Source organism: Myotis davidii, unplaced genomic scaffold (assembly GCF_000327345.1).
Source record: "Myotis davidii unplaced genomic scaffold, ASM32734v1 scaffold96, whole genome shotgun sequence".
Lineage (NCBI taxonomy): Eukaryota > Metazoa > Chordata > Mammalia > Chiroptera > Vespertilionidae > Myotis > Myotis davidii.
The window spans coordinates 7516333-7543610 of record NW_006289416.1 but is presented as its reverse complement, the minus strand read 5'-3'; positions in this window follow the sequence as shown (position 1 = coordinate 7543610).

Genomic DNA, 27278 nt, shown 5'->3' with positions numbered 1-27278 from the left:
GGTCTAAAGAACAAAATAATTGGTTCTGGCCCTAACTGGTTTGGTTCAGTGGATAGAGCGTCGGCCTGTGGACTGAAGGGTCCCAGGTTTGATTCCCGTCAAGGGCATGTACCTTGGTTGTGGGCACATTCCCAGTAGGGAGTGTGCAGGAGGCAGCTGATTGATGTTTCTCTCTCATCGATGTTTCTAACTCTCTATCCCTCTCCCTTCCTCTCTGTAAAAAATCAATAAACTATATTTGAAAAAAATGATTGGTTATGAACTGCCATACCTGATACTCTTTGGTACTCTTGGCTACACAACTACTCCTATACCTGTGCATTTTACAAATGCACATTTTTGAACATAAGTGTGTAAAGTAAGTAAATAAAATATGCATGAAATTTGTCATGATTATATAGTGACAATAATGCATCAGATCTACATATAGATACAATACATAGTAGGTTATATACACACATACACAAAATCTACAAAAGCCTATTTATAATGTACTAGTACATATACTTTATGGAATATACATAGTGTATATTCATGGACATACATACATACTCCATATGCATATATATATATATACATTTAAATATGTGTAATATATAACTCATTTTATATATATAACAATACATAATATATTATACAATATGATATATTATAATTATATAAAGGAAGAGGAGTATGGCACCATGAGATTTGAAATATTTGGAGAAAGAATGCCAAGATTCATTTATTCATTCATTTATTCAACAAGTCCATAATGAGTTTCTGTTCCTTGAGGTAGAAATTAGAGATAAAATAAAAATGAATGGTCCCTGACCTCATGGAGCTGAAACTTTAGAAAAATACATAATCTGCACTAATAAAAGATAAAGATGCTAATTGACCATACCTTCACTACACCCACCAGCCCTGGAGGCAGGAGCAGAGCCAGGGCGTGGCGGGCATTGGGGGCGCTGGGGGTGGGAGGCGGTGGCAGGTGGCAAGTGGGTGGTGGTGGGAGGTGGCAGGGAGCCAAGGAGGCAGAGGCGGGAGCAAAGCCCTATTCTTGCAGGAATCTTCCTACAATGGGCCTCTAGTGATTAAATAATTCCACAAGAAATACTTGCATTATTATTTTGATAAGTACTATCATATATCTAATTTATAGTTGAGAATACTACCAGATTAGCAGCATGTTGGAAATATAAATAGTTATGGGCAATTTTATTCTTTATAAGTACTTTGGATTGCATTTTCAAGGAAATGTGCCTGGGTTAAGTCCAGTAGAAATAAAAGCAATGTTTGTAATAAAAATAACAAATGGAATTTTAATAACTTTCATATGTAATTCAGTATCTGCAAACAATCCTAAAATTTCATCAATGAATCTAATGCCCCGTATTACAAAAATATTAGGTGGAATTTTGTCTTTTGTGAGTAGGAAACATTATATTATCAAAATTGAGTATTTAAAAAATAGTTTATACAATCATATTTTATTAAATCTGCAGTATTTCCTTATCTCTCGCTAGTCTTTTCCCATGTTTATTTTTTTTTTATTTCCTTCTTTCCCACCTGTGTTTTTAGCCCGAGGAAAGATTCTATTCAGAGACTGGCTTAATCTTCACAAGTATTCAGCATTAAAATCATGTTGACCTGAACTCTAAATTATTGTTATCTCCCCTGACACAACACATTCTTTTTTGAGAACTATTTTTTGGTAACGTGTTGTTCCTTGTGTCCAGATCCTTAATTACATGACCATCAAGGAAGTGATATACAGTTTATTCAAAGATCACATGTTGCTGTAAATCTGGGACACAGTGACGTGGTTTATAAGGCAAGTTACAGCCCTGTTGGAGTCCTTAAAAGCAAGTAAAATTGTCCTTTCTGTTGACTCTTTTTGGTCACAATAGGCAACAGTTTAAAAAAAAGGCATTGATAAAAAGTCAGCAATGATTGAAAAAAAAAAGGAGTTCCAAAGTTAAGAGACACAGATATTCCTCTGATTTTGGTGAATTTACATAGGAAATAAGTATTGATATTTCATTTACAAACCATGCTCTTGACATCTTGCATTCTATCAGTAATAAACAGCAAACCCGAAGACCTACTGTATTTCCTAAAGACAATCTCTCAGTGTTGGTGTCTGGTAGCAGGGATGAGGTGGGCGAGGTCCTTTCATTTCCTGACATCCATCTCCTACTCCCCAGTCCCTCCCACCCCGCTCCTTATTGATAACAGAGCCTTGGCCTGTTTCTCAAATGTTAGGTCTCCAGAGTCAATTTTACTGCTCTGAAAATCCCTGAGCATGTTCATTTTGCTCTCCCCGGTGTTAATCTGCCTTCTGTGAAATCCTGAAAGGAGCCAGTCATGGTCAAAGCAAACTCAGTGCCCAGAACTGACCAACATGTGGGCTGCAGACTTTGTAGATTATCTGCAAAATACGAACATCCCTCAGTGCATTGGTCACAGTGTACTGGGCATGGCAAACATAGTTCACTTGCCCCCAGATCCAAAATGCACATTGACCTCAGGCATGATGGGTAGGCATGAGCTGCTGTTTCCAGCTTGCCTAAGTTTCTTCCATGCCTTACGTTGGCATTTTTGGGTTATGCATATTTTAAAATTTGCTAAATTTCCACATACCTATCAAAGAGGGGATGTTACCTCATGTTCTTATCAACCTGTTAAATAACCCATTATAAGGATTTTCCATTTTGAAACAAATAAATGCATTTTATTTATAAAAGGTTGCTTCATTTATTAAAATTTGAAAAAATTACATTAAATTTTTTTGTCAATAGGTATTTTAAATTTTGGCTTATGAAATCAGAGATAAAATTTAAGATTAACATTTAATGGTAATTGATATGCTAACATTGAGAGAGGCAATTATAAGCTTAAGATGAGGTAAATTAATATTGTTCTTATTTCATTTCACTTGAGAAAAAGGTGATTTTGATTGAAATGCTAATAGTAACATTCATTCATTCAAAATACATGTCAGTATAAAAATAAGCAAGGAATCTCAGTCCTCTGTAATTCAATAGTAGCATGTTTTACACAATTTCTTGATTTCTGTTAATTTTCCACTTCAACTCAAAATGAAAAATTCTATGATAATTGACCAGTTCAGTAAACAATGGACAGGGGAATTTCAGAACGTTGATCAATACCCACGGTCCTCTCCATCAGTTTCCTGGAACCCCTGTAGAATAACTAATACAATTAGGTATCGATGGGATGTCACATGCTTTTTATGATGGGTAAGGAACTTCAATACTCAACAGTATTTCCTCAGAGTGTGCATTTACATTACATGCTAAGAGTTTTAGGAAAATGATACCTCATCCAGCTAATTGTTAGCCTCAAATTCAGCAGCTCCTCAGAATTTCACTTAATTTCCATTCCACCAATTCAAATAATATCATGAGACTGAAATTAATATAAGTTAACTCTTGAGGTGTAACCTTAATTCCCATTACTTAGGAACGATAGTTAAGACCGCTCTGTAACCACAGGTGCCTGTCCAGCACTCTAAGATGAGGAGGTGTATCAGTGACATTTCATTCTGCCTATACCGGTGTTCTCAGAGTCACCTGCTCCCTGAGTGTCCACGATATACAGCCCACCTTTTTGTAATGTAAAGTGGGCTTGAGACCATCAGGGCCCCTAAAAATGTCAGGAGTACACCAGGCTTTCCATGCAGGCCAGAGTTTCTGATTGGAAATAGCCGGTCACTAATTTGAAATGTTGAGCCTTGATGAAGGCACATGTCAATATTCTGTGTGTCTAGATTGGATTTAGTGTTGCCTCGTTTAGCTTATATCCTGCAGCCAGCGTCACCCAGCAATCAGGTTTCTAAAAAAGGGGGGGAGGGTGGCACAGATAGTCCTCTTATAGTCAGACAGTCTTTGTTCCACATGTAAATATACCTAAATTCACGGCTCAGGTAGTTGGCTGCCCAGACTGAGGGAGTGGGATAGGTGGGCCATCTATGATGGAAAAGGCCAGGGAGAGGCTGGGCAGCTGTTCCTTTCAGGCCAGAATCCCTTCCTCCAGCACAGAGTCTGGTGAGCAGACAGACTTGTCACTATGGATGCCATGTACAGCGCTTTGCTGCTGGGTCTACTACAAGTCACCTGAGCTTCTGTGATGGAGAACCAGAAAGGAGGCGTGACTAAAATGCTATGTTGAAATATGTAGTGTGTCCCTCACCTTCTTTTTGTGTGCCTCTATTATCAGTGGTCTTACTTCACTTGCCATTTACCTGTGTCTTCCTGAGGGTGGTCTTACTTCCTCCACTGAGTAGAGCATGCGGGAACAATCCAAAGCACCTTGTATCTCTGTGTTTTGGGCTAAAGTTTGGGAATAGATAGTTGACATTTTTAGAGTCTTACAGAGTATTAAAACATGTGGCTATCATTAGTTTCACTTAATAGATTAAGGTAACTTTTATTTTTTTTATGGCAAAAATATTCCTCATCTCACTATTGACTTTGCTTTGGGAAATTGGCATTTTAACTGTACATTGTGTGTGTGCCCAACCTTTACCAAGATGAAGCTCTGAATTAGCATTTCCTCAGAAATTTCCTTGACATTGGAACACCCCACATCTGTAGCTCCCTGTGCGACCTGGTGTCCCCAGTTGCCTTCCAAAGTAAATGATCTGCGTGTAAGTTTTGTTTCATCTATTAATTCTTCAGAGGCCCCCTGAAGACATTGCCCAGATCCTGGTTGGCATAGAACCTGATGCATAACAACTGTTCAATCACCATTCATGTCATTGCATGCCATGCCCATCGTGTTGGTTTCCTGTATTTATCTGAATCTGAAGATTTTTAGTGTTTTCTTAAGGTGTAGCCATTCTCATATTTTCACAATAATTCATTCAAAAACTATGTTTATAAAGTGTCTATTTTTTTTGCTTCCAGAACTGGGCTGTGCATTAACCTTTTATATAAAGAAAATATTCCTATGTGTATTTGTGATTTTGAAAGGTAGCAACACATGAAAATACATATGTATATGATTAGTTAATAAGGTTTCATGTTAGTTATGGCTATGAAAACTACAAATCTTTTAAAACAAGGAGGGCTAGGCACTTACTCTAAGTGGACAGTGATAAGAAGGATGTTTTCTCACCCTGTCAGTGGTGTGGGGTGTGTTCTTGCCTGTTACAAATGCTGGGACTACTTTAGTGATCTCTGGTTGGGTCTAGCTCCTCTTATCCTTAGAAATCTTTGCCTTCAAACACTAGCATCTGTCTTTGCGTGTCTGAGCTGGAGATCTAAATTCTGATGCTTCCATAGGATTCTTTGTTTGCTCTTCTGGTAATTAGTTTCTTAAACACGGCGTTATTCCCTCTAATGAACATTTGGGATTCCACCTAACTGATTCTGCTATGCTGATGACTGTCTTGAGGTCAACCTCAGGGAATGTGGCCCCATGATACCCATTCTGATGTTCACTACTGGAAATCAGTTTAGGAACTGGAAGTCTTCTCTTAAACAGAAAGTGTGAATATTACTGACTGTTCTAAGTTAAGTGCTCTCCAGAATTAAAATAGCACATGCTCACTGATTTCCCTGTGGACAGAGAGTCATGGGCTTTATTGCACCCAGATAGGTAAAGCCATGTGGTCCCTCTTTGGCAACAGTGACGTGACTGGTCCCTGTGTACCAGCCAATCAACCAGACGACTCTCCATCTACCTACAAAGGCCGTGTTTTTTTAGCAGAGAAAATGAACACTTTCTTACTTCTAGTCTATGTAAAGGTGTGATAAAAAATAAACAATGATCTGAACCCTTCACTGGGCCATCAATGCGTAGGAGCAAACTTAAGGGTGGTCCCCATAGGGATAATAGCTGGTCTGTTAAATAATAACATAGGATGTAAGACCCTACCTAAGTTCATTTGCACTCCAAGATATGTTTCCATTTGAAGTTCTTTGTTAAATCATTGTTTGGAATCATTTTATCTTAAATCATTGTTTGGAATCATTTTATCTCCACCCTGTATCTTGTAATTTCCCAGTATTTTAAACATCTCAAATTAAATAAAAATACTTCAGCCATTATTTAGATTTAATCCAAAACATAGTATTCGAGACAATCTATATACATTCATATCTATATTCCTGTATCTACATCCATCTCTTCATATATTTGTTTATCTCTATCTATATCTCTGTCCCTATATTCATATCTCAATTTATGTGTATATCTCAATCCAGCTATCTGTTTATAGCTATTGATATATTCTGGTTTTAGTAAGGATGTTAAAGTTGACACAGGCACTCAATAAATTTTGTGAAATCTGTTACTAATTTTAAATGTATTCAGATAAATTTATTGTTTTATTATTTCAGAAGATCCAATATTATTGTTCAACATTTCTTTCTTTTTTTCAACATATTCTTATACAATTATTTCATGCTGAGATGCAGCATTAAATCTTCATTTTCAAGTTGGGGTTTTTGTTTGCTTCCAATTTAAATTTTAGTTGGCTCAGGCCTGTGCTCCCCATTCTCCAGCAGCCACAAGATGATGGAAAAAAACTGAAGAAAAGGGAAACATCTGTACATTTGTGGCTGCTGTTTTAGGAAGGGGTCATTATTCCTACCGTCACCTCTCATTTCTTTATTACGTTCCTGTCTGGCTTGATGGTGTCAGTCCTCTGTCATGGTGACTCACCTTGACCTCGAATCTATCTGGTTGGTGGGTTGGCCCTAGTAACCACAGAAGCCCTTGAAAGTAGATACAACAAAGAAAGTCAGATGCAGCAGAAGCAGAAGTTGGAGGGATCTGACACTGGCTTCAAGCAGAGGAGACCCCGTGACAGGGAACGCCGATGGCTCTGAGCTGCTGATCAGAGTCCTTCCGGGGCTGATCCAGTGGATAGAAAGGTTCAGATACATTGCTGTTGAGTGAGGGGAGGATGATCAGCCCTCCAGGCAGTGGTCTAGGTTATGCAAAGAAAAGATACGGTAGGTGGGGCAGGTGAGGAAATTGGATACCTCAGTGAAACAGACCTGTTCTAGCGGGGCCTGGAAAGTCTTTCCAATGCCTTTTTTCCTTAGCTCACCCTCTCAAGCCAATACTGATTGCAAAATCCCCACTGACTCCAGTTTTCACCAAATCATGTGTTCATTAGTTATTCAGACACCAAAAGTATCTGCTTTTAAACCACCTTACCAACAGCATGCTCACTGTTCCAATATCAACCTTCATCCAGCCAAGCAGACCTGGTCGGTAGAGTAATCTTTTCTAATCCTTCACTTCCCCATAACTGCACTGTGGGCCTTCATAGCTGCCTACGCTCCATGGTAGCAGGATGTATTTTTGCTCAGTCATGTCACCTGACTTGGCCACTGGGATACTGGCGGACATGGGATTTGAATGTGTTTCCACAGTTGGGCTTGCCCTTGAACTTCTGTCTTTGCATGAAAAGGAGACTTGAGTAGCCACGCAGCCTCAAACATGAGGTCTGGGAAGAACCATCCAGTTGGCCATCTGATAAAAGCATGAAATTGATGTTTAACTTGGTTGTTTCACAGCCAAAGCTGCCTAATACATTAAACACACCTGAGGTGCCAGCCTTCATTTTTACTTTTGCTCATGACATCCCTATCATCCTGCTATGGTCTGAATGTTTGTGTCCCCCTAAATTTGTACACTGAAATACTCACCCCCATAATGATGGCATGAGGAGGCGGTACCTTTGGGAGGCGCTTGGGTAGAGTCCTTGTGGACAGGATTAGTGTCCTTATACAAGAGACCTCAGAGCCAGGAAGCAGCTGGATGTGAGACAGGAAGAAGGTCTCTTCAGACCGACCCTGAACCTGCTGGCACCTTGATCATGGACTGCCCCCCTCCAGACTGTGAGGTCATTGCTCATACGCCCCTGACGAATGACGTTCTGCTATAGCAAGCACACATCCTCTGCACACAGAATATCTTCCTTAGCTAGAAAAATCTTAGCTTCTTCATGTTCCATATCATATCTCGTCACCCTCTTGAAAGCTGTTTCATCACCAGAACCCACAGAAAACAGCCTGACTACATATTTTGTTTCTCCAATAAAATTAATCCTCGTGCATTATCTCATGTGACCAGGAGACAGACTATGGGTGAAGCAGGATAGATAGCATTAGCTCCACTGGGTAAATAGTGAGAGAATTAGTGCTCACAGGAATTCCATCACTAAATCCTCCTGGTACACCCACGGGACACAGAGAGGATTTCAGCCCAGAACCGGACTCTGCTCTCTGCACTCACAGGGGGCGGTGCCGCTCCCACCCAATCATCCGCTCCTACGATTTCTCATTGTATCCACACCGGGCTTTGCACAAGGAAGACATTTATTAGGAGCTCATAGACTGAAATACTATGAATGAGAGATAATGTAATCAGCAGTGAACGGTGCAGCAGAGCATTTTGATCACCTCTGCTCAGTGTGGGTTCCAGGACAGGCGCTCCTCCACTCAGGCCTGCACATGCTGACCCTCTCTCCTCCTTCCTGGTGGCAGTGCACCCATGTCCCTGGAAAAGCTGTGCTTTGGATTTCCATGAGTTGTATCATTTTACACAGATGAACCATAATCAGCCCCGTCCCTGTCCGAATTCTAGGTAGTCGGTAGTAGCTCAACACTATGAGCTTAGTGCTATGATTGAAAAGTAACTGAGAGACACATCTGCCAGCACTAAATGATATCAATCCTCATTGATACTAATCCTATTTGTGACACTCAAGTGTCTCCTTTGGTCTTAGTTTCTTATATTTGTGGCTTTATTGAGATAGTTCGTGTACCATAAAATCCATGCATTTGAAGTGCACCTTTCAGAGGTTGTTAGTATTTCCCAGAGCTGCCACCTTTACTGTTCATTCCAGGGCAGTTTTATCACCCCCAAACCACATTATCTAATACTGGCCACTCTCCCTTCCCCTTCTTGTTGCCCCTGATGACTACTAATTTACCTTCTATCTTCATGATTTGCCTATTTGCACATTTCATGTAAATGAAACCCTATAATATATGTGTGTGCTTTTTTTTGTCCGGCATCATGTTTTCAAGGCTCATCCACACTGTGGCAGGTATCAGGACTTCATTCCTCTTCACTGCTGAGTAATATTCCATTGTATGGATATACCACCATCATTTTCTCCGTTTATCAGCTGGACATTTGGGTTGTTTCCTCTTTGTGGCTACTATGAATAATACTGCTATGAACATTTATGCACAAGATTTTGTGTGTACAAATATTTTCATGTCTCTTGAATACAAACTAAGTGGAATCGCAGGTCACATGGTCAGTCTGTGGTTATTATTTTGAGAAATGGCCAACCTGTTTATTGAAGTAGCTGCATTTCCACCTTTCCCATCAGCCGTGCATGAGTATTCTTGGTTGGTCTTGTCTTTGGTGTCACTGACTGATTTAACAATCAAAAGCTCAGTTTGTGGAAAAGTAAGGTAGTTGAGACGTCTCTTTTCTAAGCAGAAGGATGGAGAAATCAGCCATGTGTATTCTCTGTCATCTGATTTGAATCTAATAGCATGGATTGTATTTGTTCATTTATGTTATGAACACGGGATGAATGCATAATGGCAGAGTGAGTTAACTTTAAAAGTCCACCTGTTCATGTGGCTATTCTTTTCTAATCCTGACTGCAATTCTCTTGAGCTTCTGAAACAATTATGTATTATGGCAGGACAATTAATAATTATTAAGGTGGGATACGGGGATCTGATTGCACAAAGCTTTATTTAGTGGTCTCTCTTCCTTAAAAAATGCCAAGAACAGCGGTTGAAGTCATTCTTGAGGGTCTTTTGAGGTTCCTGATACTACATTTGAGAATTGATTAAATTGTCTTTTTTAATTCCTGAACCTTTGCCCTGAGACTGCAGACAGAGGCAGGGACACAGTTACAGGCATGACATCTGCCACCCTCCCTATGTCACACAAATCTGAAAAATAAACAGGGTTGGCAGCCAAAACTGTGGGCATAAAGGACATAAAAGCCTCCAGAGATTCCTTGACAGGGTCCTTGTTTGGCAAATATCTTGTAAATATGTGACTTAAAAGACCATCTACTATCTTTCTTATCAAAATTAGATTTTAAGCTAATATCTCCTCTGCTTCTGAGTTTCACGTTCAGAAGGAAGTGAGTACACCTCAGAGTGCTGGAGAGATTTGATAATAGTCTCAAATGTATATTAGTTCAAGAAGATGAAATCGAACCATAGTGGAGAAAAGGAAGAAGAAGGAGAAGAAGGAGGAAGAGGAGGAGGAGGAGGAGGAGGAGGAGGAGGATCAGGAGGAGAAGGAGAAGGGAGGCTATACGTGTATATGAAAGACATTTCATACCCACAAAGACACAATCTCAAGGAGTAGAAAATTCAGACACGCAAACATCCTTCAGCTGGGTCTGCAGGGCCTGACATATTACCCAGTTCAATTCATGGAATCAAAGTGGGTGACAATTTGAACGGGTGGTCATCCAGTTTAATTCCCTTGTAAAGATTCTTTCGGATGTAATGACATTTGAAAAGTGCATCGGGTTCCATCAGGATCAAAGCTTCTCAGCAAATGGGAAATGCTGGCATCGCTGTCCATGTAACTATTAATAACGCTACCCGCGCCTTCATTTTGTCTTTCCTATGGAACATCCTGCCTTTCCCACTGCCTTCCCTCTTCAACTCTTTTCTCCGTGGGCGCTTCCTGGGATGCCATTTAAGGGAACTGCTTTTAATTCACATTAACGTGGCATGCCTGCCAAAGGGCGCTTCCTGAAATGGCTGAGCCTATTTCTCATGAATAGAATGTGTTTTCTTTGTTTCTTTTTTCTCGCAGTACACAGAATGCACAAGAAACCCGTTTGTATCTGCCTGTCATGGGAAGCATCCATTCCTGTTCCATGGCGAGCAGCACTTTCAATGCAATGAAAGGGAGCAGGGCGGCTCCCAGGGCCAGCCAAGGCCCCTTCCAGAACCCGGGGAAGGAGCTTACAGATCCCTCCATCAGCCTGACCCCACCCGGCAGGTTCCGCTCTCCTCAGAGGGGGCAGGGAGGTATAACATTTGATAGAATACTTTCTGAAAAATCCTGGGTGAATAAAGTAGTCTGGAGAGAGAGTTCCCAGATATGGATTACCTATAAAAAGAATAAAAGGAATGAACATTGAAGATTTTTCATCACCGTAAACAAATAATTTGTGATGGCTGTACACTCGAGCCACAAATAGGTCCAAGAATTGGAAGTGCCCCCAGCTGCCCGGCCCGTCCATATATCACTGGTCTGCGGTAATGAAGATTACCTGATAAAGATCACAATATGACAGTTTTCCTTTGGCCCCGGCTGCTGAACAGCCAGAAACGGTGCTCCGCGGCCGCTCGGCTATTGATCCGGCTCCCTCTTGTCAGCGATGCAGTTAATGGGAATTCCACAGGCAAATAAAAGCTCCATTTTGTCTTCATTTTCATCTGAAATATGAGCTGGTCCTTTGTACTCTAGACAGTCATTTATTACTCATTTTCCCTTATTGATGTTTATGAGCTGAAGCATAAAATGATTCTCAAATGTACTTTAATTGAGGCAGCAGTTGACTCAGTGACATGAGACCCGACGCAGCACCAGCGGCGTGGAGTCCATGAATCAAGGCCGCCTTTTCATTGGTCTTGCAGGCAGCACACGGGACACAGCACCTTAAAAAGCAACTGGGCTGGAGCTGAAGAAATGTGTCGATTTATCTTCATAGGTAGTGAGAGGAAAGAAGGCCCCAGCCCGAGGTGGCCACAGGGCCCCAAAGGGCTGCTGCATACTCAACATGCAAGGGCTAGCTTTCCTATGCATGGGAAACCTGCCCCAAATCACTTCATCATTGTAAAAATATTTGGAGCTGAGTTATGACTGTGACAATATTCTGAGCTGAATGACAAGCCCTGAACAGCACAGGTGTAGTGCTGCGGGACGCAAGGGCCAGCCACACGCAGCACTGGGTGGGGAGAACAATCAATACTGCGGGAAGTATTTTTTATATGCAGTTATTAACTCATAAGCTACAGTATATCTCATCTCATTTCGACAACAGCTGAGGTCTCCATCTCCCCCCCGAGACCCCTGCAGGTCCCATTATGAGAATCATAAATAATATCTGCTAATGAGATATGAATTGATTATGTTGGAAAAGCTGACGTTTTCATCCATCATTCTAAATGATGTTTAACAATGGATTACCAGCCAGTAATTCCTCTGATATGAGATTAAATAAAATAGCCGGCTGTTTCGGCAGGCTAGCTCAAGGAGATGGCAATAAATCCGCTCAATTACTGTATCACCAATCCGTTTTTCACTGCTAAGGATATTATTATTTCATTTAGACTTGTTCATGCATCATAGATTATTTTATTTCAGGCGTCAATGGCAGAAACCACAGCGTTTTACTCGGTGAGCCGCCGAGCAGCGGGCCTGCTGAGTACAGTACCTGCCCCTCGTGGGCCCCCAAACCCTCACGAGAGGGTGCCCAGCTGCCCCCTGCTGAGCGGGTGAAGCATGAGCTGCAGTGTAGACAGACACATTTGGCTTTCGACCTAATTTTCTTTACTTATCTGAAAAGTCCCAACCAAAGGATGCTGCTTAAGAAACGGATCGATCAAAACGCGGTTATTAGATCCTCTAAGATGATTTGGTCTTCATCTCAATCCTATAGTAGATTGAGAATTAGATCACAGGGACCCTTCTCTAGCTTGGCAAATTGGATTACCAGCCACTGTAATACAAAGGGCGGCCTTTTTCCCTCATGCCAAACACACAAACGACATACACACTTTATTGATAAAGAGCGGACTAGGCAGGAAGCATTTCCCTGGCATTCCTAGCGTCGCTCATCATTCCTAACAACCCTCATGAAGTTTTGGGCCTAAGTTCAATGATTGTCTATGAAAGCAGAATAAAAGCAGGGCGAATGTCCTTAAAATGAAGACTACCGGTATGTCCTCTCTTCTCATATTCCCATAATCACTGGTACATTACTTAACATAATGAGGTCAACATTGGCCCTTGCTAAGTGCCAGGGCCTGTGTTGAGCTGTGTATAGGACAGACAGCAATGCCAGGTTGTGTGATGGACAGGTCCATCCACATCCGCACAACACCATCCTCTCCCCTGTCCCTGCTCCAGGGCCTCACTTACCTCAGCAAGGTCTCCAGCAGCAAGCCGCTCTAGTGGCCTCTGGCCCGTCCTGTCAGCTCAGACCTGCACAAGCTCATACCTTCTCTTCCTGCTCCTGGGATTCTGTTAACACAGAGGCATAAGGAGTCACGTGGGCCACCAATGCACAGACAGCATAGAGGTGAGAGGTCACAGATGACAAAGCTGGTGGTAGGAATCTTTTCTCTTCTTACCCAAGACAGGCTGCTCAGAGGAGGCCCTTTCTGCATCTCCTTGGCAAACTGTCCAGCAAATCTGGGGGGGGGGCGTAGCGATGCACCAAGCAGGGGCCTGCTGGGTAATGCACATTCCTGTTGGCATTTCCCCACCTTACCTCAGCCCTGTCTACCCTCTCTCTCATTCCCTGGGATTGCACCCCCTAGAGAAGTCGTAGGAGCGAGGAAGCCTTTGAGTTGTTTTTGAGGAGCCCGGGATAAAACAGGACATAACCCTGCAAAGCAGATCCGGGTGATAGATTATGGGTCTGGGCTGTTCTGTGGTCTGACAGTTGTGGGTCCGGAACCTGTTGCTGGCTATAAGTAGGTGGTTGTCCCCCATGGTGGTATAGCCTGATCATTTGTAAAAACACCACTACACAAGTCAGGATAAAAGAAGGTGAGATGTTAGGATATGTGGTAGCTGTCGTTCTTGTGCGAGACGGGTCACTGATAATTACAGGATGGAGGACTACGGAATGGACTGACTTTGAAGTCATGGCAAATGGAAACAATGGGCTAAAGGAGCCCAGTTTATATGCTGGAGAGTGGCCTCCCTGGCAGTGTTTGGGGAGGTCCCATCTCCATACTTTCAGGAGGACTTGGGGGACCCCGAGGCCAGGACCTAGTGAGAAGTGAGGCTGAGGGGCCCGCAGATTGAGTGTGCTGCCTTTCCAGTTCTCCATCCAAAGGAGAAGCCGGGGTTTCTGACACCTGGGATGGGATGGTGACGCTTGAGTGAGGCCAGCCTAAGACACTTGAACCCCCAATTCTCCTGAAACTGTGGAGTTGGGAAGAAATCCCCCTCCCCCTCCCAATGGACAGCTGCCTCCCTTGCCACTGGACATGACAAGGGCCTCCCCTGTGCGGGTGATTCACAGGACGGTGTGGCTCCCTCCAGCTCTGACACCAGGCTTGGCTTGGTGAATCCAATATGAAATAGAGATTAACTTAAGCATATGTGTCACCTGAGTCAGTGAAGAAAGTAACACTTTTGTCAGCATTTTGAGAGAGATCTGTGTTAATTAAACAACAATCACCTTCAGAAATAAATGGATGTTGGATTTTTTTTAAGCACATAAAACCCACACATGTACACATATCTACAAAATATATCTGAGATGCTGAGCTAGCATTAATTCTATGCACAAAAATGATCACTTGCAAAAATATCAAGAGGCCAATACAGATCCAATTATATCATTTTATATTGTTGTAGCACTTGAAGTATAGAGGTCTAATATTCCTAATGATGAAATAATATGGCTATAATCATAGTCCAATTATTAGGTAATGTTATTGAATTTTATTTAATTTTACATTATGAAGTAGCTACTGTATTGTCCCCATTTTAATAATAGAAACTACTGAGGCTAACAGAACCTTTGCAATTTAAGATCACACATGTACTAAGTGGTGGTGATAGGATTGTAGTTCATGTGTTTCTGAGCCAAAAGTCCACTGCTTAACAACTGTGGGTACATGCTTTAGACTGGAAAACTATCTCAGTTTCCACTCAGTCTAGTCTCTGACTTTATCTTAATTCACCTCAAAATCAAATAGTTCAAATCAAAGCAAACCACAGAGAGTTCATTTAAATCTTTGTGGAAATTGATTGTAAAAATCAATGTCCTCAAAGCTGCTGCATGCTTCCTGTATTTCAGGTACTCTCCTAGGTGCTGAAGGAAATGATACACAAGGCCAGGTGCCTTCTTGAGGAGCTCAGGTGAGGAAGAGACACACCTGGGAAGAGACCATTATGACATGTTTTCAAGGGAGCTGAGGGATGCAGAACTCGGCTCTTGTCCTGTCCTGGTGGTTGGCAAAGTGCAGGACAGAGAGTCGGGAAAGAATGTGGACCAAAGGAAGGCCATTCATAAAGGGAAAGACAGTACATTCTGGAAACTAAATATTATCACCATTTCCAGTTGTTTTATCTCATTGTCTGTAACATGGGGCACTTCTTGACTCCAGGATTTTTAATAAGAAACAATCTCCCATTCAAATTGTTCTTCCTTTATAAATAACTAGAGGCCCGGTGCACTAATTCATGCACAGGTGGGATATGGCCAGCCTGCCCCAGTGGAAGCCATTGGGGCAGGCTGATGGGGATGGGGAGAAGGGGCCGTGGGAAGTTGGCTACCAGCCTCACCCCTGATTGGGGCCCGATTGGGGCTGGATCAGTGACCTATGAACCAGGAGGTCATGGTTTGATTCCTGGTCAGGACAGGGCACACGCCCACATTTCAGGCTCGAGCCCCATGCAAGAGTCAGCTGATCAATGATTCTCTCTTATCATTAATGTCTCTCTATCTATCTATCTATCTTCCTCCCTCTCTGGGGGCCAGCTGGTTTGCCCTGAAGGGGGCCTGACCAGCCTGGGGGATGGGATGATGGCTGTTTGCAGCTGGTTACCCCCCCTTCAGGGTGGGGGTCCCCACTGGGGTGCCTGGCCAGTCTGGGTGAAGGGCTGAGGGCCGTTTTCAGGCTGGCGGGTGAAAGAAGCTCCCAACCTCTCTTTTATTTCTTTTTCCTTTTTAATTCTGGGATTTATTTATCTTCTATGGCTGTCACTGGAGCTGAGAGCCATCTTTAGCTCTGAGGCTCAGCTCCAGCTCTGAGACCTCAGCTGCTGAAAGCAGCTTTCTGGACTTTGTTTACCTTCTGTATTTGCAACTTTGTTGCGACTCCAGCTCTGAGATCCCGGCTGGCTGAAAGCAGGTATCTGGGGTTTGTTTAGCTTCTATATTTGTAACAATGTTTCGTAGAGAGCAGCTCAGAGCTGGGCCAGGGCAGGCGGGGAACCTTGGCTTCCTCCATCACTGGAGCAAGCAAACCTCCTGTTTGCTTCAGCTGCATGGCTGCCGGCTGCCATCTTTGTTGGCAGTTAATTTGCATATCTCGCTGATTAGCCAATGGGAAGCATAGCAGAGGTACGGTTAATGACCCTTTTTGTCTTTTATTAGATAGGATGTGTTATTTCCCTATGGTTGTTCTTTAGACTTTTTATTTGTCTTTAGATTTCAAAACTTTAATTATTATGTATTTTACTAGTATATTCTTTGGGTTTGTCCTATTTGGGATTTACTAAGCTTTTTGAATCTGTAGGTTATATCTTTTTATCAAGTTTGGGAATTTTTCAACTATTCTATGTTATTATATACATTTCACCAAATTTATGTACTTATTTCTTTAAATACATTTACAGTTCCACCTATTTTTCTCTCCACTGGGACTTTGACAATGCCTATGTTAGACTGTTTGGTGTTGTCCACAGCCTGCTCAGCTTACTTTCTCTCTGCTGCTGATTGTATGAACTCCAGTGTCTGTCTTCATGCTCAGTTGTTCTGTCCTCTGTCATCTTTATTGGACTATTTAAACCATCCAGAGGGTGTTTAGTTGGTTATTATATTGTTCAGTTTAATAATTGACTATGGGTCCTTTTAAAAGTTCAATTATTTTACATTTTAATTTGCTTCAAGACAATTGGTCATCGTTCAAGCAATTTCATGGTGCAAGGCTGCCTCCCTTAAAAACCTCAGAAAATTCCAGCTTTTGATTTACAGCCATACTGGGTTAGCTGATTTCCTCTTCTCATTCAGGTTGTGTTTTCCCTGTTTCTTTGTAGCATGCATGGTTTTTCAATATCCTGAATATTTCAGATACTATCTCAGGAGACTGTGATTCTATTTAAGTTTGCCTGGACTCTATTTAGTGCTAGTTTTTGGCTTGTTTCTATGATCTGGAGTTCCAATGACAACTTGATTTTATTGTCAGAGCCCTTTCAATGTTATTCTGGTCAGAGTCATTCTCCTGGTGTCATGGAAACTTCAGAAATCTGGGCAGTTGGTGTGACCAAGTGTGAGGTTAAGGAAATTTTGGACTTGGGGTGCTTTCTGCCACTTGGGGTGCTTTCTGCCACTTGGGGTGCTTTCTGTTCAGGCTGGAGGGTCCTGAACAAATGGGACTTCGGATGCAATAAGGACCCTGGCTGAGGCCAGTGCTACCCTGGGTGTGGGGGATGGGCCTCAACCTGGGCTCTACACCATGATCCTGGGGCTGATTGGACCACTACTGCCCAAAGCTGGGGGCAGCATATGGGTCCCCGCCTGGAGTGCTGCTGATGTTGGGACAGATGGGGCTGCCTCTGCCCTGGGGCCATCAGACAGTGGATTTCTTCACTGTGTTTCCACTGGATGGCCCCTTCCACAGCCCTTGGCTAGAGAAGGCAGCCTTTCTCTGGCTTTGCTTGTTTTCTTGTCTATGTCAGTTGTGGTGCAGGTTGCAGGCTTCTCTTGCGCCCGTTTCAGAGTGAAAATAACACCCAGGACACTCCCTGCTCTGTTGTTCCCCATCTTCAGGCGTCAGCAGTGTGCCCTCTCCCACCTTTGAGAGTCCTTTTATGATCTCGGTTGTCTTATTCCCAAGGAACTTCATTCTCTCCAGAGGAGAGGGACATGATAACGTGAGTCTATGTCATCTTGTTTAGGAATTTAGGCTTTTTACTTTTAAATTCAGAATGCATTTTCTTAAGGGGGTAGAGGAAGTATAAGGGTGATGAATAGGGATGCAAGGAGACTTGATTTGGGTGTTGAACAGGCAGTACAGTGTACAGATGATGTGTTGTGGAATTGTGCACCTGAAACCTGTATAATTTTGTTAACCCTTGTCACCCCCAAAAATTCAATAAAAAGGTAGGAAAAAAAACAACCCAGAATGCTTTGCTTTCATTCTGAAGATTTTTTATTGTATCAGAAGTCAACAAGTTTTCAGCACCTTTTAAATGGTCCCTCACTTTAAAAAGAGAGAGTGAGTTCAAATGCCAGTAACTGTTAGTCAAAGGTTGGTGAGGACAAACCAAGGACAGAATCTCAGGTGCCCTCCCTGGTCCACATTCAAGCTGATTGGAAGAGAAGTTCAAATTCAGTGCAGTGACCCACCAAGAGGGGGGAAGGAAGGGTGGGAGAGTGGGATGTCTACAGAGAGCTGGCATGTTCCACTTTGAAATAAGGGTACAATTTTCCTTGCTGGAAACTTAGCAACTTTTCATACTATAGGAGTTAAATGAATGTACTCTTCAGAGTCCTAGAGGCGACTGATTAAAAAATAATGATATGAAGTCATAAAATCAAAAGCATTATGATATTGCCACGGCTGGATGCCAAAAATCAGCATCTATGAGTAAGTAAAACTAAATCAGTGGCAGAGTTGTTGGGATTAAAACGAAGCCAATACTTCTTCGTGAGCCCAACTTGGAATGAAGCTCATGGACACTATTTAGATGGCAGGGTCATTCAGCATTTTCCTTAACGGTTCTGACTGCCCTAACAACTGCTGTTTTATTTTTCTGAGATAATTTTTCATGGCAAATTAAGTGTAATCACATCATTTTTACTTTATTTTGATAACCACACAACTTTGCCCAAGCCTGTGGGCTGGCAAGTGCCTAATTGATGCTAGAGAGCCTGTGTCCTTGTCCGCAGAGTTAGAGTCTCTAGTTCACTCTTCCTCAGGTCAAGACATGACACCAACTTTAAGGGTCAATGTGATGGCCTTTTTCTGGAGATTAATCAATTTTAGCTGGAAATCTATAAGAATTTGCCCTAATACAGCGCCTTTCTTAACAAAAGTAGTACCTGAGGTTGTGACAGGTATTCAGACCCCACTCAGCTCAGAGGGCTCCAGAGAGGAGCAAGTCCAAGGTCACACACTCTCAAGGCAGTGTTTACTAGCCATTAATATTGATTTACATTAAATATCAGTTTGTCTAATGTGAGACTATAAAATTATGACTATTAGATTTTCTTAATTAAAATAATGAAAAGACTGGCAGACCTATTTTAAACCTAAATCCAAATGGATAAAATATTTTTTTCATTTTTTTATGCTACTGTAGAGGGTATTAAATACTCAGTGCTTATGATTTCATGGGCTTTTCCAAGCAAATTAATATGCAGCCAGCAGATAGTAGTAGGAAAATAAACTTAAGTTACATATAAATAAAAAAAAGGAAAACCAAATAATGAACACGTGAATCATACTTTCTCTAAGAATCATTTCTTCCTTGTATTTTAGTGAACTGCAAGAGATAAGTTTCCTATTTAGATAAGTTTCCTATTCTTACTTTTTTCTTATGCTCAGTGTTCTGTTTTCCAAAATTGCACAGGTCATCTAATATTTATGAAAGTTTCTACATTCTTAAATTTGGCAAGCCAATAGTTGCCTTTGATCTTAAATTTTGAAAAAAAAATTTACTCCAAATTCAAGCTATCTTTAGAGTTATGTGAATAAGGTCTGTATGAAACTTTCATTTCACTGAGGTTCAACACCTCACACCACACTAGTCACAAGTCAGCATCTTCTTTGAAGGCTGTGGCTTTGGGGTAAATAAGGTATTTGGAAATTTGGACTTCACACAGCACACAATGCCCTCTCCAAAAGTCTGAAGACTAATAAACATTAAAAAGGGAAAGGATTAGAAGTTTACATTGCATAGTCCCCAGCCCACCGAGATGGTGGTTGCCACAGAACTGCTCAGCACTCCAACCTAATTGGGACTCTGTTTATTTCCCTGTCTATAAATTAATTTTGGGGGGAACTAGACAAGGTAAAGTGTTACCAGCTGTGAGATTATGCCAGCAAATTGCTCCAAGACCAGAACAAAACTGGAAAGAACACACAAGCGTTGAGCAATTTAGTCCATCATGGAAGTGGTGCTGAATCTCCCGTGTGTGGAAAGGGAGACGGAGCTGGACAAAGTGGGCTCTATGAGATGTCAATGTATTCCCGTGTGACTAGGAATAAAGTTTGAAAAGAAGTTCTTGTTAGAAAAATGTGCAGAAAATACTAACAAATTAGAAAGGCAGTTAGATACAATGGCCATAAATATTTAAAAAACCTCAAAACTGGACTCAACATGTTTCAGATGCAATGGAAACAGAGGCCCTGTTTTCTCTGATGAAGGCCTCCCCCCCCCACCCCCCGCCTCCACTTGTGGAATATCCACGTGGTGGAGAGGATGGGAGCTGGAGTCGAGTCATGGCTGGTAGAAAAGTGCTTGTAAAACATTACACAACTTAACACAGGTTTAAAAGGTAAGTAATACGAAAGGGCTTGTAATGAGAAACAAGTTACCTAATCTGGCGACCCCGACTGCCACCTAGGTTTTGAGAGGAAGTTTCTTCTTAGTTCTTTTAGTGGTTAGTTCTGCTGCTCAAAACACTGTGCAACTTACAACAATTTCTCAGTTTATCTTCAGATATTACATGTGGTGGGAAAACTATAGCTACTTATACAGCCACTCACTGCTCCTTCTTTCTCCTTTTCCCCTGATGTTATTTCTCTTGGTTACTTAAATTTTTTAAGTTGTGAAATAATTACAGATTCACAGAAAATTATAAAGGTAGCACAGAGAGGTCCATGGACCCTCAACCACTTTCCTCACTGGTTACATTGTAGGTAACTATAGTAGATTATCAAAACCAGGACATGGACACTGGACAATGCATGCATATTGTTCTATATCATTTATCACATGTGTAGATTTGGGGAATCACAGCAATCAAGATATAGAAATACTACATTTCCACAAAGATCTCACTTCTGCTACCCCTTTTATACAAAATCACTTGACACCCATCATCTCTAACTCCTCCATTTTTATAATTTGGTAATTTCAAGAATGGTATATAAATGAGCTGCCCCCTGGTGGTCAGTGCACTCCCACAGGGGAAACACTGCTCAGCCAGAAGCCCGGCTCATGGCTAGGGAGAACAGCGGTGGTGGTGTTGGGAGCCTCTCTCACCTCTGTGGCAGCGCTAAGGACCCCACAGGGAATGGGCCTTAGCCAGCAGTTGGACATCCCCCAAGGGGTCCTAGACTATAAGAGGGCATAGGCTGGGCTGAAGGAACCTCTCTCTCCCCCCCACCCCACACCCGATTGCACAAATGTCATGCACCGAGCCTCTAGTTACTGATAAAGATGCTACATTTGAGTGCGGGATGTTGTGTGAACATAGCTTTCATTTCTCTGGGATAAATGTTCAGGAGTGCAGTTGTTGGGTCATGTAGTAGTTGTATGTTTTGTTTTTTAAATCCCTCTTTTTGCAGAGTGGCTGTACTATTTTATATTCTTACCAGTTTCTCCACATCTTCACCAGCATTTGGTGTAGTCACTATGCATTTAAGCCCTTCTGGTGAGAATGTGGTATCTATCTCACTGTGATTTTCCTTTGCACTTCCCAAGTAGCTAATGATGTAGCGTATTTTTTCATGTACTTGTTTGCTATCTTACTTGGTGAAATGTCTTTTCATGTCTTTTGTTCATGTTCTAATTGGATTGTTTGCTGTTTTTTCCTTTGAGCTTGAAGAGTATTTAATATATTCTACTTAATAGCTTTATATCAGATATATGTTTTGCAAATATCTCCTCCTGGTTGTACTAGTTTTCATTTTCTCAAGATGGTCTTTTCCAAAGTAAAGTTATTAATTTTGTTATGTCAAACTCATCAATTTTTTTCTTTTATGGATTGTACTTTTGGTATCAGGTTTAAGAACATTTGCTGAACACTGGAGCCTAAAGATTTCCCCCACTATTCTTCCTAAAAGTTGTATAGTTTTATGTTTGCATTTAAGTCTATGATTTATTTTCAGTTCAGTTTTGTATAAGGTGTGAGACCCACAAGGAGGTTCATTTTTTCTATGAATATCTAATTGCTTAAACACCACTTGTTAGTCTATCATTCCTTAATTCAATTGCTTTTACATCTCTGTAAGTAATTTAGTCTTGGCCATTGTGAATAATCTTGAGAATATCATGCTAAGCAAAATAAATCAGATGGAAAAAGTCAAGAACCATATGATTTCACTCATATGTGGGATATAAAACTGAAAGCAACAAACGAACAAACAAGGAAAACAAACAAACAAAAACTCATAGACACAGAAAACACAACCGGCTGGCATGGCTCAGTGGTTGAGCATAGATCTATGAACCAGGAGGTCATGGTTCAATTTCCAGTCAGGGCATATGCCCAGGTTGCAGGCTCGATCCCCAGTGTGGGGTGTGCAGGAGGGAGCCAATAAATGATTCTCTCTCATCATTGATGTTTCTATCTCTCTAGCCCTCTCCCTTCCTCTCTGAAATCACTTATTTTTAAGGTACATTTTGGAATTAGGTTAAGTTTGGACGTGACTAACAGGAATCCAAAATAACTGAGGCTCTGAAAGCATCAAATGAACAAACAAAAACTCATAGACACAGACAGCAGTATGGTGACTACCAGAAGGAAGGGGACGGGGCCAGGGAAGGGGGTCAAATATATGGTGATGGAAGATTTGACCTTGGGTGGTGCACACACAATACAATATATAGATCATGTATCATCAAATTGTACACTGAAATCTATATAACCTTATTAACTAATATCACCCCAATCTATCCTATATAATAAAAGCCTAATATGCAAATCGACCAAATGACAGAATGACCCCTGGAACGACTGGTCACTATGATGCACACTGACCAACAGGGGGTAGATGCTCAATGCAGGAGCTGCCCCCAGCCCGCAGGCCCCAGACCAGCCAAGGCCGATGCCGGTGGGGGGACCCCCAATTGCCCCACCAGTCATCCCACAGATTGGACCTAATTGCTGACCAGGCCTACGGACTCTACCTATGCACGAATTTTGTGCACTAGGCCTCTAAAATGCATATAAAAGCCTAAGCAACTGACTGACCAGCTGGTAGCTATGATGCACACTGACCACCAGGGGGCAGATGCTCAATGCAGGAACAGAAACCACAGGCATGGAAACATGGAACAGACTGATGACTCTCAGAGAAAAGTGGAGGAGAAACGAGGATGGGAAGAGATTCACCAAAGATCTTATATGCATACTAGAGACCCGGTGCACGGATTTGTGCACTGGTGGGTCCCTCCACCTAGCCTGCGAGAAACTGGCTCTCCAATATCTCCCAAGGGGTCCTGGATTGCAAGAGGGCTCAGGCTAGGCTGAGGGACCTCACCAGTGCACAAATCCATGCACTGGACCTCTAATAAATCTAATAAAATTTAAAAAATTAATTCTGTATCTTCCTGAGGTTCTATTTCTGGGTTTTCTACTCTGTCCTATTGATCTGCATATCTGTCCCTCCACCAATACCAGTTTTGATGACCATAGCTCTACTGTATTCTTGAATCAAGCCAAGTGGTTTCTCTAACTTCCTTCTTTTAAAAAATGGTTGTGCTCTTCTAGTTCCTCTGCCTTCTCATGTAAATTTTAGAGCAATCTTCTCCATAGCTATAGCAATTATTGATGTGATGTTGACAGGAACTGTTTAAACCTTTGCATCAATTTGGGGAGAACTGACAATGTCATTGTGGTGAAGACCTGACTGGTAAGTACAGCATGTCTCCACAATTCAGATGTTCCTTGACTTCTGAGGTGAACACTGCAGTTTTTTAAAATATATATTTTATTGATTTTTTACAGAGAGGAAGGGAGAGGGATAGAGAGTTAGAAATATCAATGAGAGAGAAACATTGATCAGCTGCCTCTTGCACACCTCCCAATGGGGATGTGCCCGCAACCCAGGTACATGCCCTTGACTGGAATAGAACCTGGAACCCTTCAGTCCACAGGCCAGCGCTCTTCCACTGAGCCAAACAGGTTAGGGCAACACTGTAGTTTTCAGCACACATATCCTGTCCATGTTTGTTAGATTCACACCTGTGTTTTCTTTGAGTGATTGTAAATGTATTTCATTTTAAATTTTGGCCTCACATATTCATTAATGCTAAGTAGAAATAAAATTTATTTTGTATGTTTCCTGTGACTTTGCTAAACTCGTTATTAGTTCTAGGAATATCTATTTGTATTTATTAATATTTATATGTAGACAATTATGGCACCTGCAAGGTAAGATAGTTTTATTTTCTGATCTGTATGTGTTTTACTTGTGTATTTTTTCAGACTTATTGCACTGGATAAACATTCTAGCATTATATTGAATTGCTTTGTTCCCAAACCTTGGGCTTTCACTGTTACGTATAATGTTAGCTGTAGGTTTTTTGTAGATACTCTATCAAGCTGAGAAAGTTCCCATCTATTTCAGCTTTTTTCAAAGAGTTTTATCATGAATAGGCTTTTGATTTTGTCACACGCTTTTTCTTCACCAGTTGACATTATCGTGTAATTTTCTTTAGTCTGTTAATATGGTGGATTATATCAATTGATTTTCAAGCCTTGACCCTACCTTGCATTTCCTGAATAATCCTCAAAGGCTCATAGAATACAATTTTCATAATTGTTGGTTCTATTTGATAATATTTTGTTAAGAGTCTTTGCATCTATATTCATGAGTATTCTAGTTTTCTTTTTGTACTGTCTTTGTTTTGGTATCAGAGCAATACTAGCTTCATAAAATAAATTTGGATTTCCCCTGTTTTTTTTTTGTTTTTTTTTTAACAGATTGGGTGAAATTTAAAACCAGGACCCAAATATGCAGCTACACATCAGAGAAACAGTTCCAACTCAATGCATTTGGAAGACTTGAGAACCATCCTCCTGCCTCTCTGACGTTGATAATTTCGGAAACGTGCTGTGCTTTCTCTTGCTGCATCCCTGTCCTGCTCCCACCCAAGCTATGCTCACTGGGTTCTTTCTTGCCTGGGTTTTGGGCCGACCCTGGATATTTTCCCTCCTGCTTATTTCAGGTGATTGAACTTGGACTGTGTCGGTCTGTCTTGCTCCAGTCAAGGATGTCCATCCCACCTTCTTCCATCTACAGCATTAGCTGCACCGCCCTGGCTCTGAGCCACCTTCACACCCAGCATGGCATGTTCCAACCTCTGCTAAGAGCAGGTGCTAATTACCCAGGTGCCTGCTATTAAAGAAACTATGGTGGAAATGTCTTTTCACTATATCAAATGAAGCAAATGGTTTCACAACTTTGTCAGTCTTTTCCTATTAATTTCATTTTGTAAGTGTGCATAGCATAGTGAGTTCATAAAGTGCGCTCACGTGACGATTTTGGTGAAAAGTTGATGAAGATGAGCCTCTCTGGGTTAAGAGAGCCTCTCTGGGTCCTTCCATCTTATAGTGATTCCCTGGCCAGTGGTTTTGCTGCACAGACTACATATGAGAACCACCTGAGATGACGTTTGAGAGACACTGCTGCCTGCCCCCGCCCAGAAAATGAAATCAGAACCTCTTGGAGAGGGCATCTGGGCAAAGGATGAAGCCCTCTCCCTTAACCTGTAGCTTAGAAATGAGAGTCTATTTCTGCGCTCTGCTAATAAGCTAAAATGTTTGATGGCTCCTAGACTTTTGATAGAATTTGACTTGGCCTTTCAGAACACATGATACAGAACCTCTCTTGAGTAGATGTGGTATAGAGAGATTCCTGAGAGGATGAAAGGTTAAAAACATCAACCACTAGAAGCAATGCTGAACTTTTACTCATGTTGATGGTTTACTTCTTATACATAATCTGTAAGGTCTCTATCACTGGGTTAATGCATGGAGAGCCTACAATATTGGGTTTGACACTGATATTTTCAGTAAAAGATTTAAAACTGGAAAGTGCTAAATGGACCCCAAAGTCCTTTGCAAGCTGTCAGAGAACCTCTGTTGTGACCCAGGCGAGGAGGCCAAGGAGACAGGACCTTCAAGCAGGGGAGGGGTGGAGGAAGCTCCCTTCCTCACCTCCTCATGGGTTGGGGGAGGTGAAAGGAGACTCTCAAATGTCATCAGAAAAAAGCTATTGTTTTTCCACCACTTGCTGTGGTTTTAATTAAAACCCCCAACCTTTTGTTCATCTATTGAAACAAAAAAAAATAAATAAAAAGCAAGAAACTTTGGGCTCCTGATTTAATGTGGCTGCACTACTTTCCAGGGTGCCTGCCATTCATGCCCACTTTGGCGTCCTTTGGAATAAATTAAATACACATGCACACACCACACACACAATCAGGATGAAAAAAACAACAAACAAACAACAAAACTAAGTGCATAATGACTGAGCCCTAACCTTGAGTTCCTGTTTCTGTCAGTGACAACCCAGTGGCAGCCGACAGACAGCCAACGCGTGTGCTTGACACCCGCTGTAAACTCTGGTCTTTCGTGCGGCTGCTTCTGTAAACACGTATGAATAACAGTTCTCCTGTGCCTGACGCGGAGCAGGAGCTGCTGTTCTTGGAGCCCGGCCAGCTGCTAATGGAGCTCCCTCCCTGAGCAGAGACCTGCTTTCCTTGCCCTCTGCATGGCCCAGGGCTCCCTCCAACGTGCTCTAACCCTCGGACCTCCATAGGGGTTAATGATTTTCCCTCATGAGAGATTGGAGGGTTTTCAATGGTAATGTGGAGAAAATAGCAAATATTGCAAGTCCAGGCTTCTTTATTCATTTATTTATTCATGTAGTAATTATTGAGCAAACCATGTGCAGAAACATTTTTCCAGTCTCGGGACACATTATCAGTGCTTAGGTTTCAGGTGGGAGGGGGGTGAGAGGACAATAAGCAATAAACATAAAAAGTGAGATTAAAGTGTGTCCAAGGAAGCAACATGCTGTGGGAAAAGGAAATGTAAGATAAGTGAAGTCAGCGGTTGGGGACAGGAAGCAGGCCAGGGGGGCATAAAATAACACTCTTGAGTTGTTGGGATAATTTTCCATTCCATGCCAGATCCAGGAAGAGCCTCACTTTTGGCCAATCCCAGGTGAGGACATGGGTATGAGTATGGGATGTGGGGAGAGAGGAAGGCAAGTTTGTTTGTTCCGTCTGGTTTGCACTGTTGTTGACTCTCCCTATTCCTCATGACTTCAACTTTATAGAATCAAATACTTCTCTCAAAAAGGCTAATTTAAAGAGCAAAT